The 15,018-nt window shown below is 38.0% G+C and overlaps 1 pseudogene; it reads right to left on the bottom strand.

The window, feature by feature from the left end:
- Nucleotides 1-10,472, bottom strand: part of LOC100345315 (centriolar and ciliogenesis-associated protein HYLS1-like) — a 141,254-nt pseudogene extending 130,782 nt beyond the window's left edge.
- Nucleotides 10,473-15,018: the final 4,546 nt, after the last annotated feature.

Here is a 15,018-nt window from a genome sequence, read left to right as displayed (position 1 = left end):
GTTAAGAAATTGGCAAAGGTCATGAACAGGCATTTTCAAAGGATGAAATTCAAATGGCCAACAGACACATGACAAGATGCTCAGGATCACTATCCATCAGGAAAATGCAAATAAAAGCCACAATGAGGTTTCACCTCTCCCCAGTTAGAAAGGCTATCATGCAAAAATAAAAAAGTAGCAAATGCTGGTGAGGATGTTGAGAAAAAAGGTTCCCTAATACACTGTTGATGGGAAAGTAAACATGTACAACTATTAAGGAAGCCAGTTTGGAAATTCCTCAGAAGCCTGAAAACAGATCTACCCATACATATTGGCCATCCCACTCCTGAGGATTCACACAAAGAAAATGAAAGTTATTTGTACCCTAATATATGTTGCAGCTCAAATCACAATAGTTAAGATTTACAGTCAACACAGATGTCCACAACTGATGACTGGATAAAGAAATGTGGTCTATATATATCATGGAATACTACTCAGCCATAAAAATGAATGAAATCCTGTCTTTTGCAACAAAATTAATCCAACTGAAAACTTTTTAGGCTTAATAAATAATCCAGTCCCAAAAAGACAAATATCATATTTTCTTTGATATCCAGTATTTAAAATATAAAATATGAAAAATAAAAACCTCCACAAAGTATAAGAATGAAGCTGACATCTTATGATTTGATTATTGTTTTCAGCCCTTGTTTATACTCCTGTGGAACAATGGTCTTTCTACTTTTTACTTGTTGAACATTATTGCTAGTGGTACATTAAACCTGTGACTATAAAGTATATCAAAATTATGTTATTTCAAATATTAAAGGAAAAAAAGGGGGATGGTGCTGTGGCATAGTGGACTAAGCCTCCGCCTGTGGCACCAGCACTCCTTTTTGGGCACTGTTTTGTGTCCTGGCTGCTCCTTTTCCAATCCAGCTCTCTGCTATGGCCTGGGAAAGCATGGAGGATGGCTCAAGTGCTTAGGCTCCTGCACCCATGTAGGAGAGCCAGAGAGAAGCTCCTATCTCCTGTCTTTGGACTGGCCCAGCTTTGGCTGTTGTGGCCATTTGGGGAGTGAAAAAGCAGATGAAAGACTTTTCTGTCTCTTCCTCTCTCTGCCTGTTACTCTCTCAAATAAACAAACAAAATCTTAAAAAATGGAGAGGAAAAAAAGGGAAATAAGAAGAGAGGATGGAGGGAGTTCTTAAAATTATATCTATGAGCAGGCGCCACGGCTCACTAGGCTAATCCTCCGCCTTGTGGCGCCAGCACACTGGGTTCTAGTCCCTGTTGGGACGCCGGATTCTGTCCCGGTTGCCCCTCTTCCAAGCCAGCTCTCTGCTGTGGCCAGGGAGTGCAGTGGAGGATGGCCCAGGTGCTTGGGTCCTGCACCCCATGGGAGACCAGGATAAGTACCTGGCTCCTGCCATCGGATCAGTGTGGTGCACTGGCCACACCGCACTGGCCGCGGCGGCCATTGGAGGGTGAACCAACGGCAAAGGAAGACCTTTCTCTCTGTCTCTCTCTCTCACTGTCCGCTCTGCCTGTCAAAAAAAAAAAGATACATAAAAAAATTATAGCTATGAAATACATGAAATCTGTTCTCTTTATGTAAATAAAAATTATTTTTAAATTAATGCCCAGGCATTAATATTTTTTTAAAAAATAGCAAAAATAAATGGAATTGAAAAGATTAAATCCAAACTTATAAAGCACATGGAAAAATGCCTGGCTCTTGAAAAATTTTATAATTATGAACATTTTAGTAAGTCACTGTTCAGACAGAATGGCATGGTGAATTAGACGGCCAGTCAGGCATGTGAGTTCTAGTTCCAATTCCTCCCCTGCATGTGCTTGTCAACTGCCTGGGAATTTGGTCCCTTGGGTTGTGAAAAAGTGTTGGAACCACTGACTCTGAAAGTGCTTCTGAATCTCACAGTCTATGGAGTTCTGAACTACTTGGGTCAACGGACACCTGGAAATTTTGACTTTTTTTTAAAAAAAGATTTATTTATTCAAAAGTCAAATGTGTGTGTGTGTGTGTGTGTGTGTGAGAGAGAGAGAGAGAGAGAGAGAGAGAGATTGATCCCATCCACTGGTTACCCTCCAGATATTTGCAGTAACCAGAGCTGAGCCAGGCTGAAGCCAGGACCAGGAGCTTCAACCAGGTCTCCCATATGGGTGGCAGGGATCCAAGCACTCGGGCCATCTTTTCTGGTGCCTTTAGTAGGGAGATGGATTCGAACCGGAGATGCCAGAACACAAACCAGCGCCCATATGGGAAGCCAGTGGCAGCTTTACCTGCTATGACACAATGCCAACTCTGGAATTTTGGCTTTTAGAATGATTCATAATTGATATTCCTTTGAGTCAAATATGGCAAGTTAATAATTTCCATCCTTTCTTATATCTCACTGTATTTTTATTCCTGTTGTCTGTGAATTCTACTACTTAAAGATTAAAAGTTAATTTGAGATATATAAGAGAAATACTGAAATAATCCAACGAGTTTTCCTTTTACTGCTTTTCTGATTCGTCAAAAAGATTTCTACTTTAAATATAACAATTTAATGACAAACATAAAGAAAATGGTCAGTTTCCCAGTCACACCCAAAATTTCACATTATTATTTTATATCTGGTTAAGCAAACTTTTACAATTCCAGGGGTCCTTATAATAAAAATGATATCTCTAAAGCATCTCAGAACAAAATATGTCATGTAAAGTCAGTTTGATAGTTTTTATTTCCTACATGTTTTTCTTTCAATGATTTGCAAATTCAAAAACTAATAGATTTTGAGGCTTGCTCATTGGTTTGAGGTAATATATGACATTCTCATCAATTTAAGGACACTTAACATGTTGATCCCAATCTTAAAGATGACATTGAAATACTTTTAAAATTTAATGCTACTTTTATTACTTTGCATATACCTTATAAGACCAGGATAGGCTGGTGCTGCGGCTCACTAGGCTAATCCTCCGCCTTGCGGCGCCGGCACACCGGGTTCTAGTCCCGGTCAGGGTGCCAGATTCTGTCCCGGTTGCCCTTCTTCCAGGCCAGCTCTCTGCTATGGCCAGGGAGTGCAGTGGAGGATGGCCCAAGTACTTGGGCCCTGCACCCCATGGGAGACCAGGATAAGCACCTGGCTCCTGCCTTCGGATCAGCGCGGTGCGCCGGCTGCAGCGCGCTGGCTGCGGCAGCCATTGGAGGGTGAACCAACGGCAAAGGAAGACCTTTCTCCCTGTCTCTCTCACTGTCCACTCTGCCTGTCAAAAAAAAAAAAAAAAAAAGACCAGGATATATAATGTTCAGTGTTACATACAGTGATGCACACTTGAACTTTATATTGATGGAGGATGTACAGTCAAAAAGGGTTAGAGATCACCTTTTTGGACAAAAATAGTAAATAAGATTGGTCCTAGTGGGCTGCAATTTTGGTCAAACATTTTGAAATGCATAAAATCAGAAATCATTTATTAAATGCCTACTGTTTACCAGGTACTTGTGGCTGTTCATATGATTGTGCCTTCCATACTGGAAGTGATAAGTTTATGTAGTGTACTGCTGGGAAAGAACAGACACGTGGACATGGGATAGAGTTTATCTGTGTCAGATTGGCCTCTTTTTGCTTGAGTAGCTTTATTTTTTTTACCTCCACTATTCATTCATGCATATTTAGCAAATTAATAAGTGTGAGATGATAAAATACAAAGTTCATGTCTGAAAACAAATGACAACAGACACTCTCACGAGACTGAAAGGGGGAAATTTATGCCTGGAATATTTGGTGCTTTGTGGCTGGCTGGCTGTCAGCTCACAGAAGGAAGATTACAGAAGACCTATGGGAGGCTTACTGAAATAAAAAATAATGGGTAAGTTTTAGAGGTAGGTTGATGGAGGCTCAGAGTTCTAGACATTTAGCTACAGTCCAAAGATAGCATTATCTGTCATCATTAAGACTTAGAGATAATAAGAGAAAAATGCTTAGGTTTGGGGTGTCTCACGACCCCAAATTGGTGACACATGTAATGCTTCTATGAAGCAGAGTATGTGTGACATTACCTAAGGCAGCGTCTGAATTCCTAAACTTCAGTGTTGGAGAACTTTGTATCTCATTGGAGGAATGGCTCCTAAAGAGTACAGAGGAATGTTAACAAGCACAGTCATGAATTTGGAGTCTATGTCATCTGAAACACTCAGAATAAAATTATGGAACTTGCAGGAGAGTTTAGAAGAAGGAAAGTTGGGAGGCCAATTGATAACAAGTTCCAGCATATGGTAGGAACTTGGTAAGTTTTAGTTGAGTGAATGTATTGAACTTTGAGTGTTCAATAGATGAGGAATAGCTTACCCAATTCAGAGATGCACAACATACAAAGATATAATGATTTGGTACCAATATTATTTAGAACAGATAACAAACAATATAGTTTTAAAGTATTTTATTATTTTAATTTGCAATACAGGGACAAATGAGTATGGTTTTTGTTGCACTGTTCAGAGAAAGGTACAAGGCCAATCAAAGGCTTTGGTCTGGGGGCTCTCAGTAATGATACAGCTATGGAGCAAATCACTAAAGAACATGAAACAGAGAAGACAAGCCAGTCAAGTCATTTTCTGCTTTCCCCATTGTTCAGTCTAGTATAGCCAGACCCAGGCATCTGTCTATGAGGTGACTTTTGACACCACAATCATCCAGAAATGGCAAATCCATGACTATGAATGTCCGTTCAGAAACCGTCTTTGATTTCTAATTGCAGAAGGTTAACAATGATAGGACAACCCAGGAACCATGGAAATACTCATGGAATTTTGCTTTGCAGGAATGGGATTGAGGCATGCCTTTGAGAATGCAAAACGAACTTTCTGTAGGGCAGAACCTGACTTACACACACACACACAAAACACACACACACACACACACAAAGAGAGAGAGAGAGAAAGTCTTTGGATTTGGAACTGACCAGATGAAGTAGGAAAGAATGCCTAACAGTCTGGTTGAACTTCACTCACCTATCAATTCACTCAGTGTCTCTAAAGGATCACAGAACCTATGAGCCCTTGGCAGAGGGAGATGTCCAGGCAAGCAGCATAATCTAACCAGAGTGAATTAGTGGAAGTTTCTCCCAATTTTCATGCTGTTGGTGTCTCTATATATTCCAGGGAATAACAATCACAGTCACTTTATAACTCCTCTGGTTTCCAAAGTAATAGAGATATAATGTGTAGCTAAATCAATCCTATTTCCAAAAAGGGGCAGCTTGCATGTGCTAGGTGATCAGAAGGAATAGCTCTCAAGTTCAATACATCCATTCAACCAAAACTTGCCAAGTGCTTTCCAAATGCTGACCATTGTTATCAATTCTTGGAATATAGCAGTATATAAAATGATAGAAAAAGAAAAATAATGGGAAGAAATAAAGGAAGGGAGGGAGGAAGGAAGGAAGGAAGAAATTAATAGTTTAAAATACCCCTTTTGTAGGTCATAGCTAGTGTAGCATCAATTAAGTTTACAACATTTATGGCATTTTAGGAAACAGAAAAACATGGCTCACAGAAGACAGTCAGCAATGAGGCCACCCACCCACTCCACATGAACAGCTTCTTGATGATATGGACTGTGTTCAGGTCAGAGAGGAAGATCAGATAATACAGAAATGGAATCAGTCAAATCTGGATTAAAACCTGGCTGTACAATTGATTAAACATGGAGTCTTGGTCAAATAAATACTCTCTTTACTGTGGGTTCTTCATTGGTAAAACGAGGATGAGTGTACTCATCTTACCTATCCAGGATGCAGATTAAATAAAAAAAAAATTCTCCACAAAGCAATGGCTTATAATAAAAGTCCAATAATCTATATTTTTCTTTTATTTCTGAAAAACCCCGTTGTCTATGACAATTATATTCCTTTCTCTCATGATCTCTCTCGGTTCAAAGTTCAAGCTCAAGGAGAGTAAACCTGAGCAACTTCAGAGAGCTGATGGAATTATAGAAGCAAGTAGTATGTGCACAGTGATGAGCATTTAACTTGGCACATAGTAGGTTCTGACTTTTTCCTTCCTTTCTGAAATATCATATAATAAAACCAAGCTAGATTATATGGGTAGGTGAGGCAACTTTGGGTGTGTATTTTTCTCTATGAAGAGAATCAAATTGTGGTAACTATATGAAAAGGAAGAAATTGTGGAACAAAAGAACTACGTTCTTCAGTAACACTGGTACCCTTGCAGCTGGAAAGACATTTTTCTTAAGTGGCTGGAGCTTGTCGCTCTGCTAGATACATCCTATTTATGGTGACTTTCTCTAAAGCTCATGATTAATGTGGGCTTTTAAAAATTGTTTTTCTTTGTGTTATGTAAATAGGGTTTCTTTCCAGTATGGCTGAATGCTGGTTTTAATTAAATTTGGGGAGGAAAAGAAGGGGGTTGGGTAGCCTGACAAAGTTGAAGAGCATCAGTGAAAATCACATTTATGTTTCAAGCATGGCATTTGAAAACAGAATAAATAATAAGAAAGAGAAGACTTCTCTAAATGGGGAAATAATGAATATGCTTAAGCTCTCTTATATTGTTCTCATTTTGCCTGAAGATGGGATTTCTGCTTTGGAAGGGAGACTTTTATTTTATTTTTTAAAATTTAACCCTATGTATTCTATACATACCTTCCCATGAACCACTTGTTTTCTTTTCTTCTAGAAAAAAGTAATTATTCTATGCAAAAGAACTTGACTATTTAATTAATCATATGTGTATTTGTGTTGGTTTGGCTGTAATGTAATTGAAACTTAGACCAAGACTAATCTGCACCTGGCTCAAGTTAATTATGATGCGGTGATGAAACGACATTACTTTTGGCTGAAAATCTACCTTTACTTAGCATACTCTTTTCTTTCAAGAAGTACAAGTTAGTGCCATAAACAAGATTACTTAGGAAAAATTGTTTTCAAACACATGAAGAACTTACCTATATTTATAATAGCTATATGTTAATTAGAAACTAGTCTCATCTATTCTCAAAGCAAGACCATAAGAACCTTCAGTAGGTAATACCATGAATGGGTCAACTCTGACACGAACTTAAATTGTTGTGCTTATTTGGGAGTCATAAAACAATATTTCTCCAAAATATTTCCGTACCCACATTTCTTAATGGTTTCAGCCTGACCTTCCCCTCTACCCGTTCAAATAAGTAAAATTGCCTGTCATTCCTAAATCATTCCTGAATGTTCTGGCTCCTAACATCCAATCAATGGCATCTCCTGAGCGGTTTATGTCCTTGTAGGCTGCTTCTCACCTGAGGCAGTAAGCAAGCACACTGAGAAGGCTGATTAACTCAATCTCTGAAATATGATTAGAATTTAACTTGTGCATTTTTTAAGTGGAAAGAAAAACGCTAAATTTAAGGCAGTCATGCTTCTTGCAAAGAGGTCAAAGAGTGAGTAGATTATGGGGTAAGGGGGACAAAGAAGGAAGGAGCAAGATTTATGTGCTCTGTGGTATTTGAAACCAACTTACAATGGGTCCCTAGAGTCTAGAGATTTACATATTGTGTAGTTTGAGAAAATTGATGGGAAATTTTAGAGAAATCCTCTATAGTACTTCTTGAGAGCTTTTCTGGCCAACAGACTCTCCTGGTTAATTTTAAAAAAAGAAGAAAACCTTAATATTAAAAGTCTTATTTGCTTTAAAGAAATAAACATTTGTCTGGAAGAGTTTAATAGTGGTTAAAGGCTCAAATTAAGGTATTTATGAAGCTTTCTGAATTTGGGCAAGACCCTTAATTTCTTTATGCCTCATTATAAGAAGGACAACAGTAGTGAAGAATCACATCCTACATACCTAGTGTACAAGAATTCAACACCATGCACTTGTTAAAAGAGGAAGGGGAGAGAAAAATAATTTGAATTAAGAAAATGATTCCATCTGCAATTAAACTCAATAAATGTTTTCCCAGGAAAACATGAGATGGGAGATATGAATCTGCTGCTACCACATTTTGTTCTAATTCCCGATATCCTCATGTGATGTGAAAACCACAAGCCCAGTATGCTTCAACTATTTAAAGATAAAGTAGACACTTTTATACAATGAGATCCACAATGTGTGAGCTGCAAGTTCATCTGCAGCTCAGCTGAATAGTGAATAAAGTAAAACTGGGTCATGCTTTCTGGGAGAGAATACATAACTCACTAACACAAAGGATGGGTAAAAAAGTTCATGAAACACAGAATTAAAATATAAGTATATATATATATATATACTATATATATTGTATTTGAACTTTTATTTAGTAAATATAAATTTCAAAGTATAGTTTATGGATTACAATGGCTTCCCCCCCCATAACTTCCCTCCCACCCACAACCTTCCCGTCTCCCACTCCCTCTCCCATTCCATTCACATCAAGATTCATTTTCAATTCTCTTTATATACAGAAGATCGATTTAGTATATATTAAGTAAAGATTTCATCAGTTTGCACCCACACAGAAACACAAAGTGTAAAATACTGTTTGAGTACTAGTTATAGCATTAATTCACATTGGACAACACATTAAGGACAGAGATCCTACATGAGGAGTAAGTACACAGTGACTCCTGTTGTTGACTTAAGAATTTGACACTCTTGTTTATGGTGTCAGTAATCTCCCTAGGCTCTAATCTTGAGTTGCCAAGGCTATGGAATCCTTCTGAGTTCGCCGACTTCGATCTTACTTAGACAAGGTCGTAGTCAAAGTGGAAGTTCTTTCCTCCCTTCTGAGAATGGCACCTCCTTCTTTGATGGCCTGATCTTTCTACTGGGATCTCACTTGCAGAGATCTTTCATTTAGTTTTTTTTTTCTTTTTCAGAGTGTCTTGGCTTTCCATGCCTAAAATACTCTCATGGGCTCTTCAGCCAGATCCGAATGCCTTAAGGGCTGATTCTGAGGCCAGAGTGCTGTTTAGGACATCTGCCATTCTATGAGTCTGCTGTGTATCCCACTTCCCATGTTGGATCATTCTCTCCCTTTTTGATTCTATCAGTTAGTATTAGCCGACACTAGTCTTGTTTATGTGATCCCCTTGACTCTTAGACCTATCAGTGTGATCAATTGTGAACTGAAATTGATCACTTGGACTAGTGAGATGGCATTGGTACATGCAATCTTGATGGGATTGTATATTTTGGTACAAAAATTTTGAAATCTATGCACAGTTTTTTTATCAGATGCATTTTTCCAAAAACTTTTAAAAATATTTAAAGTACCTCATATGGTACTTTTCTTCCTCAGGTATTTTCAGTGAGAATATAAGTGATTTGTGATTGTTGCTTCATATTTTAGAATTGCACTCCAGAGAAGATGTAACTTCACTTTTATGATTACTCTTAAAATGTAGTTGTATCATGGAAACAAAAAGAAGAACAGTTAACCAAATATTGTTAGGGAATAGAGGAAGTTAGAAATGGAGAGCTATTATTTAATGTCTAATTTGGATGGTGACAAAGCTCTGGAAATAGTTTTGATAAGTGCATAGCACTGTGAATGTACTTTATGCCACTGAATTGTACACTTAAAATTGATCAAAATGTTAAATATGATGTTATGTGTGTATTCATATATATATATATAAATTTATTTATTTATTTATACAGCAGAGTAATAGAGAGAAGGAGAGGGAGAGGGAGAGAGAGAGAGAGAGAGAGAGAGAGAGAGAGGAGGATATATATATTTTTCCCATCCACTTGTTCACACCATAAATGGCTGTAATGGTTGAGACTGGGCCAAGTTGAAGTCAGGAGCCTGGAACTCCATTCAGGTGTCTCATATGGATGGTAGGGGACCAAGCTTTTGGACCATCTTTTACTGCATTCCCAAGTGCATTAGCAGGGAACTGGATCAGAAGTGGAGCAGTTGGAACTCACACTCAAACCGGCTCTCCTATGGGAAGTTTGTGCAGGTGGTGACTTACCCCTACTGCACCACAATACTGGCTCCATGTTATGTGTATTTTAACACCATCACAATGAAAAGTTATTTAGGAAGACTCCATGAGAAAACAAGACACAACAAACACTTAGTACAAAGACATGAACAGATGATGCAAATTAACTATGACTATTAGAGGAATTATTTGGTTACTGTTTATAAAAAGACACTACAAATAGGACCCAGAAAAATGGAATTTAAAGCTAGTGTTCATTTTCCTTGAGTGTTTTAAAGATCCCTTGTATGTCAGACCTACCTACCCCTTTGACTCATCACAAGCAGGGATGTGATGTGATGATTTTCCTGGCTCTTGGTACATTTCAGGGCATATAATTCTTCTCTGGATACCATTAAGTTCTTGCTCCTCCTCCTCCTGAATCCTATTTCTCCCACGTTCCTGCATCTATCCATCTCAGGCTTGCTTCCTGGGTTGTTGTTTCCATTTCCATCTCCATGATCACTGTTTGGAATTGTCTGTTTTCTCTTCATATCATACTTTATTCTCAAAGTCATTTTGATTTTTCCTCCCAAATCCTATTCCATTGTTCAGGGTAATTTCTTATGAGACAAGCTTCAGTCCTTAATATTCCACTCACTGGAGACCCAAAAGGATGGTCTACCCTCAGGCTCTGGACTTGGTGTCTCTCAAGGGGATCAGATAAAATCCCCAGAATAAGATCCCAAGAGGATAAAGAGGTCCTTTCCATAACCATTCAAGTCTCATGTTCTAACTTAGGGCACAGCCCCTTTGAAATCTGAGAGAAGTAATAAAACCAGAAATTGAAGCCCCAATATGGACTTCACTTGGACAAGAAAGCCAAGAATTGAAGAAAAATGGGAAGGGAGCCAAGGTGAGAAACAAACAGTGGATTCAGGATGGAACAAAGTGCTATAAACACTTTCTTGATGGTCTCATGTTGAGATCAGGAAAAGAAACAGAATTCAGCATACACACATTGAACTGGAATCCAAAGACTGAGAATGTCTCTGGGCAGAGCTAACTGTTAAGGTTCCAGATCAATTCTCATTTAATATGGCTGCCTCCTAAGCGGGAAGAAGACCTGACACCACACCACAGTGTGACAGGACCTTAGAGATTATGTAACTCTTCAGATGAGGCATGGCTGAGAAAAGGAGAAATCTGTGATCCAGTTCACCCGGCTGTTCAGCGGCGGGGTCTAGATTTGAACCACATCTCACTATTTTCAGGAATGCCCCTGTAATTTGAGCCCCCAATGGGTGAAGACCATGAAGATGGAATTGTGTAGAACCATGCCAAATATAGGACCATATGCAGTGCAAAAAGTTATAAATGCTTTTTGATGGTGGTGGCAATGAAGATGGTGATGATTATGGCCATAGAGAAAACTCCATTTAGATGAAATTAAATGATACCGCCTGGATGAGAGAGGGAAATGCTTTGCTATTTAACGGCTGACATGTAAGATGAATTTGGTAATGAAGCTCGGGGACTTATCAGGCCAGAAAACTGCATCCTTTCATTCTATAGCCCTTAATGACCCACTTATTACTAATATAAAGGGAAAGATATACATATAAACACATGTTCCTGAATGTTTGACTGCAAGAAATGAAACCAGCACACCAGCTTGAGGGGTTAGCAACAGATGCTGTTTCTATACGAATGATCAAATTTGCTGTTTTCCAGCTGGGAAATGACAACTGCAGTAAGAAGGTAAAGGATGATTTGACAATGCTTATAAAACAGGGGAGAGGGGTGAAAGGAAAGCAGGTGGAGCTGGGTAGCTTCAGGCATCACCACAGGGAACCAAGAAGAAGTCATAGACTTATTTGGAAGTATGACTCATGCCTTCTTTTGGAAGGTGTGTCTCTATAAGTATTCCAGTCCTCATTTATATGGCATTCATTTCTCTGGCAAACTCAATCATCTAAGATATAAATGATTGCTGTCAGGGAAGCCAGAGAAGAAACTACATTTATTGAAAAGTCTTATGCACTTCACTCATTAAGAGTCCTTGCTAGAATTTACCTACTCCTATTTGATGTCCAATCTTGGAGACTTATGTGGTTTTCTATCTCAGAGTGAATTATAAGCTGCACAGCATAAGGTATGAAAGAGGTGTTTACTGACACACAGATTCTTTATAACCAGAGCAAGTGACACCTGACAACTTGAAAGTGAGCCAAACGAAAGGAAACCATAAAGTAAACAAATAAAAAAGAGTTAAGATGAAATAGGCCTCAGTGGTAGGCTGCCATTTACTGTAGGGAAGTTCTTATACATCACTACCCCTTGGGGGCATTGTTGATTTATATCACAGCCCAAGGAGTTTTTTTTTTCTGTCATTCATGACATCTCAAGATTTAGAGGGTTAGACTAGATAACCTCCAAGGGCCTGCCAAAAAAAAAAAAAAAGGAATTTTTGTAAAAAAAGATTTTTATGGTATCTTCATAGCAAAGACTACATTCAGAAATGGTGAGGAAAAAAAGTAGATTCCTTCTTTCTCTCCCACCAGCCACTACAGAACTTTGTCACTTGAAGAATTTATCTCAGTTATTTTGAAAAATTTCTCCTTAAGAACAATAATCCTCACTCTTGCCCCACTGATATGCCCATTCTTTGGTGTTGTGAGTAGTAGAGTCCTATTGTACTGTGTGTTAGTAAATGACCTAGGCAAGATATTACCCTTTGATACTCTCAGTTTCTTCATTTGTAAATTGAGAATTATAATATATATTACACTAGGCTGTTATAGATGTTAATAGCTTGAGTTTTATCTAAAACATAGACAATAATAAATATTAATGTTGTCATGTTACTGGCAATATTACCAACAAACCATTTGCCCTTTTATGTTTGAGAGCATATACTGTGCATATGTAAGAGACAGAGCTGTAAGTCAGGGAGACCTGTGATGCTTAAAGGAGTTACTCAACAGTAAGAAAGGTGAAGCAGAGTCCCATCCTCATGCCAAGATGCTGCCACAAACAATGCTGTATTGAGACTCTCTCCTGGATACTTGTCCCTTCACTCAAAGCAGGACATATATTGGAGCAACCTTTTCCAGTTTATAGGAAAATTTTGCCAACTTTGTCTCTTTGGCCTTCACAATAATTTTATGAAATAATACTATCTGCCCCATTTTATGGATGAGGAATGAGTTACCTAGGATTTAAATGGCTTGTCCACATTTAACTAGCTTGCACAGAAAAATAAACCTGAACTCAAAAAATGTAATGTATACCATTGAAAGTCACATCTTGAGATTTGATTTTGCTTTTAGCCCTTGTCTAGACTCCTGCAGAACAGTAGTCTTCCCCCTTTCAACTTGTTGAATTCTTTATTTAGTGGAAGAGTAAGCCTGTGATAACAAACTGAAGGTATTGTTATTGCAAAAAAAAATAAAAATAAAAAGAAAGAAATAATGAAAGGAAGGAAGGTGTGAGTTATCCTTATGTGCTTCAAATTGTATATATGAAATGCATTAAAATCTGTTCTCTTTATTTAATTTAAAGATGAATTTAAAAAAGAATTATGATTCAACACTAGTGGTATTGCTATTTGGTAATTCTATTCCACAAGGCACTTAATGGCTGATAATAGAGTTGCTAATAATTTGACAAAGGACTGCCCATGGGACATGTGAGTTTGTGAAACTGCATTGAAGTGATTCAGAGTTCACAAATCCAGAAAAAATGGGGTCAAAGATTTATTTTCTTCAACTAAGTTATTATCTGTAGATAAGTTGATAGTACAATATATAAAAGAATGTTTTAAATCATTAGAGAGAAAAATGTTTTCATGAATCCTTATGCCAATTTGGAAACATCAGTTTCACATAAAAATCCAACTACCAAATTACAAGTCATTCTTGTCTGGGTTTAAGCAAGTCTATCCACGCTGCTGGAGGGCATTAACATGTGGAATACTTGGTAGGTTGGAATGGAGTTCAATATAACCAAATCACCAATTTCATTAACATAATACGTATTTTTTCTTTCATATATTCTCCTATTAAATACAATAATCTCTTCTAACAATTAAATAGGCAGGAATGAAGAAAGAAAGAGAAGAAATTATTAAATTTGAGCATCTATACAGGAACATATACTTTGCTATGTACTTTCTTACGTGCCAACTTATTTAATCCTGAAAACAGTCTTTTGCATTGGATGTTCATTATTCTCCTCCTTCAAAAGGGTGGGTTTCCAAGAATTAGTACAAAAGATATTCTAGAAAGTATTTGTGATAGTATGTGAAGGGTTAGAATCAGGTCATAAACTTGCCTAAGATATGTTTTGTTTGGCCTGTAACATAGTTTCAAAAATTGTAAACCGATATCCAGCTTAAAGAAAAATCAGAGGTTCTGGCATCTCTGGGCCTACATCCAGAACAGCAAATCCATGGCTAGAGCTGAGAAGCAACTGCCCTATTGGTGGCCTGTGGCATTCATTTTGCCATAGACACCCTCTGACCTGTTTTGCTTGGTCACATTGCAGCCCAGGTCCCTGTTGGCATCTGCGTAGAGATCCCTAAAGGGATAAGAATCATCAGTGTGGACCATTTTCTAAGAGCTCAAGTGTATTTATTATCGAGAGCATTCACTGCATATGACCATATATTCTTTTTCAGATAAAAGCAAAACTCAAATGGGGAGCAGTTGTTTGGAGTGTCTTTGAGGACAGTATTTTTAAATGGAACTCAGCATTCTTCTTTCCTGTTTCTGTTGCACACCAGTGACACTGGAGCAAGTGCTGAAGGCACCTCTTGCCTGCCTCCATTCCTCCCTGCCTGTCTTCAGCAAATATGTCAAAAGCAGAGAGGATGTGTGCAGTACTATGAGGGTAATATAGAGATGATTGATTGGTACCTGCCTCAAGGACCATACAACCTAGCAGAGGATAAAACACAGGGTCACATAACTATAATGTAGGAGAAGGAACCAAGCTCCATAAAGGAAGAATAGGCAAGTGCCCAGTGTATATAGGGAGGACTGATTAATTCCAACTTCAGGGATCAGTGTGGGTCTTTAAAGTTGAAGTATCATCTTTTAAAATGTTAAAATTTCCTTTCTC

This window comes from Oryctolagus cuniculus, chromosome 2 (genome assembly GCF_964237555.1).
Source record: "Oryctolagus cuniculus chromosome 2, mOryCun1.1, whole genome shotgun sequence".
NCBI classification, from domain to species: Eukaryota; Metazoa; Chordata; class Mammalia; order Lagomorpha; family Leporidae; genus Oryctolagus; species Oryctolagus cuniculus.
Note: the sequence above shows the minus strand (reverse complement) of the source record. Positions and strands in the feature narration are given on the sequence as shown.